Source organism: Arachis stenosperma, chromosome 6 (assembly GCF_014773155.1).
Source record: "Arachis stenosperma cultivar V10309 chromosome 6, arast.V10309.gnm1.PFL2, whole genome shotgun sequence".
Classification (NCBI taxonomy): domain Eukaryota; kingdom Viridiplantae; phylum Streptophyta; class Magnoliopsida; order Fabales; family Fabaceae; genus Arachis; species Arachis stenosperma.
Window position 1 is genome coordinate 47,713,834 of NC_080382.1, and position 4,502 is coordinate 47,718,335.

Below are 4,502 nucleotides of genomic sequence, written 5' to 3' on the forward strand. Positions count from 1 at the left end.
TTGTGGGAAGAAACATGGTCCACGAATTCTATGCAAATCTGTGGCTGATAGAGAAGCAAAGATTAGAGGGAACTGCCTTCCACACCTTCCGGACTATGGTCAGAGGGAAGATTATTTACTTCTACCATGATAAAGTGAGAGAAGTCCTTAAACTTCCTCAACTACAAGATGATCCAGAATCCTTTAATAGGAGAATGGCTAAAGATAAAAAGTTGGATCAAGTTCTAGAGGATATATGTCTCCCTGGAACCAAGTGAATAACCAACACAAAAGGTGTCCCAAACCAACTGAAGAGAGGAGATCTCAAACTAGTTGCTAGGGGCTGGCTGGATTTCATTGGGCGTTCTATTCTTTCCACAAGTAACCGCTCTGAAGCCACTGTCAAGAGGGCAGTGATGATTCACTGTATTATGCTGGGAAAAGAGGTGGAAGTTCATCAGCTAATTCCTTGTGAAATTTACACATTTGCATACAAGGAATCCACTGAAGCCAAGTTGGCTTACCCAAGCTTGATCAGTCTGTTATGTAAAGATGCTGGGGTGAAGATAGGTGTGGATGAGTATATCACAATTGAACGCCCAATCACCAAAAAGGTAATGGATGGACCTCAAGTTCAAGACAACCTCAGCAAGAGGAGGGCGCATGAACTCCTTCCAGAAATTCCTCAATTTAACTATTGGTCCCGCTTGGAAGCATCTGTCACCAAGCTACAAGAAGCTATGGATTAACTCAAAGAAGAGCAGCAGAATCAGAACAGCATGCTTTGCAAATTGCTCAAGGAACAAGAGCAGCAAGGGCGTGAGCTACAGGAGCTGAAGCACCAGGGGCTATCCCTTGAAGCGCCAGGCATCCCACAGATTGAAGGAGCACCTATCTCCCAAAATCAAGGTTGTTGAGTCCTAACTGTGTGATAACTTCTATTATTAGGGACCTATATTAAGAATTGCATGAGCAGTAGTATTAGGATTTGGTGCACGAAATTATGATCTCAATGGTGCCAAAAACTTGGTACACACAATTGTAATCTCAACTCTTTTTCACAACTTCGCACAACTAACCAGCAAGTGTACTGGGTCGTCCAAGGAATAAACCTTACCTGAGTAAGGGTCGATCCCACAGAGATTGTCAGCTTGAAGCAAGCTATGGTCATCTTGTAAATGTCAGTCAGGCGGATTCAAATGGTTATAGAGTTTTGATAATTAAAAGATAAATAAACATAAAATAAAGATAGAGATACTTATGTAATTCATTAGTGGGAATTTCAGATAAGCGTATGGAGATGCGTTATTCCTTCTGAATCTCTGCTTTTCTACTGCCTTCATCCAATCCTTCATACTCCTTTCTATGGCAAGCTGTATGTTGGGAGATCACCGTTGTCAATGGCTACCGTCCGTCCTCTCAGTGAAAATGATCGAAATGCATTGTCACCGTACGACTAATCATCTGTCGGTTCTCACTCATGTTGGAATAGGATCCATTGATCCTTCTGCGTCTGTCACTACGCCCAACACTTGCGAGTTTGAAGCTCGTCACAGTCATCCCATCCCAGATCCTATTCGGAATACTGCAGACAAGGTTTAAACTTTCCGAATCTCAAGAATGCTGCCAATTGATTCTAGCCTATACCACGAAGACTCTGATCGTAAACCAGAAGGCTAAGAGATATGCATTCAAGCTCGTTTGCATGTAGAATCGAAGTGTTTGTGAGGCACGCGTTCATAGGTTGAGAATGATGATGAGCGTCACATAATCATCACATTCATCATGTTCTTGTGTGCGAATGGATATCTTAGAACAAGAATAAGCATGAATTCAATAGAAAACAATAGTACTTTGTATTAATATTCGAGGAACATCAGAGCTCCACACCTTAATCTATGGTGTATATAAACTCTACTGTTGAAAATACATAAGTGATGAAGATCCAGGCATGGCCGAATGGCCAGCCCCCAATGTCTAAGGACTAAACGTCTATAGATCCTAGCATGAAAATACAATAGTAAAAGTCCTATTTATACTAGACAAGTTACTAGGGTTTACAGAAATAAGTAAATGATGCAGAAATCCACTTCCGGGCCCACTTAGTGTGTGCTAGGGCTGAGCGTTGAAGCTTTCATGTCTAGCTTGCAACCTGTTTCTGGCGTTTAACGCCAGGATAGGGTAGGAAGTTAGCATTTGAACGCCAGTTTGTATCATTAAAACTCGAGCAAAGTATGAACTCTTATATATTGCTAGAAAGCCCTGGATGTCTACTTTCCAACGCAATTAAGAGCACGCCATTTGGGTTTCTGTAGCTCCAAAAAATTCATTTTGAGTGCAGGGAGGTCAGAATCCAACAGCATCAGCAGTCCTTTTTCAGCCTCTGAATTAGATTTTTGCTCAGGTCCCTCAATTTCAGCCAGAAAATATCTGAAATTACAGAAAAACACACAAACTCATAGTAAAGTCCAGAAATGTGAATTTTGCTTAAAAACTAATAAAAATATACTAAAAAGTAGCTAGATCATACTAAAAACTATATAAAAATAATGCCAAAAAGTATATAAATTATCCGCTCATCAGGATTGCATGATCATTAGTATTAGAATTGCATGAGCATTAGTATTAATTTTTTTTATCAATTTGGATATAATTTAATTTTCTTATAATCATCAAACATGAATAAAATAGTAGATTTTTTTAGAAGAGCAAGGTGCAAATATCTAGAGTATATAATAAGAAAAATTCAAATTATTTATATGTGGTGGCATTGCTTTAGCTCTCTGAATGAATGCATAAATAGTGCATAATTTTTTATACAGAAATTTAAGTAATGTTTGGCTCTTGAAAGAAGGAGGTAAACAGAGAAATGTTATTGATAATATGAGAAATCATAAAATTGATTCTTGAAGCAAGAAAAAGCAGTGAAAAACACAAAGCATGCAAAAAAAAGCCAATAACCCTTTAAACCAAAAGGCAAGGGTAAAAAGGATCCAAGGCTTTGAGCATTAATGGATAGGAGGGCCCAAAGGAATAAAATCCTGGCCTAAGCAGCTAAATCAAGCTGTCCCTAATCATGTGCTTGTGTCATGAAGGTCCAAGTGAGAAACTTGAGACTGAGTGGTTAAAGTCGTGATCCAAAGCAAAAAGAGTGTGCTTAAGAACTCTGGGCCCCTCTAACTGGGGACTCTAGTAAAGCTGAGTCACAATCTGAAAAGGTTCACCCAGTTAGGTGTCTGTGGCATTTATGTATCTAGTGGTAATACTGGAAAACAAGATGCTTAGGGTCATGGCCAAGACTCATAAAGTAGCTATGTTCAAGAATCAACATACTAAACTAAGGGAATCAATAACACTATATGCATGCTGAGTTCTAAAAGAAGCCAATCATTCTGAGGTTCAGGGGATAAAATGAGATGCCAAAACTATTCAGAAGCAAAAACCTATAAGCCCCACTCATCTAATTTGAATTTGAGCTTCATTGAAGACACTGAGATTTTATTGCACCACGATCTTCTTTTCATCCTATTTCAATTGTCTAGTTGCTTGGGGATAAGCAATAGTTTAAGTTTGGTGTTGTGATGAGCGGATATTTTATACGCTTTTTGGTAGTGTTTTTGTATAGTTTTTAGCATGTTTTACTCACTTTTTGTAATATTTTTATTAATTTTTGTTCAAAAATTATATTTCTGGACTTCACTATGTGTTTGTGCATTTTTCTGTAATTTCGGGTATTTTCTGGTTGAAATTGAGGGATCTGAGCAAAAATCTGATTCAGAGGTTGAGAAAGGACTGCAGATGCTGTTGGACTCTGACCCTCCTGCACGCGAAGTAAATTTTCTGGAGCTACAGAAGCCCAACTGGCATGCTCTCAATTGCTTTGGAAATTAGACATCTTGGGCTTTCTAGTAATGTATAATAGTCCATACTTTACTCGAGATTTGATGGCCCAAACTGGCGTTAAACACCAGCTAGAAACCTTTTTCTGACGTAAAACGCCAGAACTGGCACCAAAACTGGAGCTAAACGCCCAAACTGGCACCAAAGCTGGCGTTTAACTCCAAGAGTGGCCTATGCATGTGAAAGCTTCAAAGCTCAGCCCAAACATTCACCAAGTGGACCCCGAAAGTGGATTTTTGCACTATCTGCACTTAGGAATTCATTTTCTGTAAACCTAGGTTACTAGTTTAGTATAAAAACTACTTTTAGAGATTCATTCAAGGACTTATGACATTTCTACATTTCATATTATATTTTTGACGGCATGAGTCTCTAAACCCCATAGGTGGGGGTGAGGAGCTGTGCTGTGTCTTAATGGATTAATGTAATTACTACTGTTTCCTATTCAATCACGCTTGCTTCCGTTCTAAGATACTCATTCATACTTCAATATGAAGGATGTGATGATCCGTGACAATCATCATTATTCTTAACCCTATGAATGCGTGCCTGACAACCACTTTCGTTCTATCTGAGCTCAACGTAGTCATTGGGCGACAGCTTAAGTGCATATCTCTTGGGTC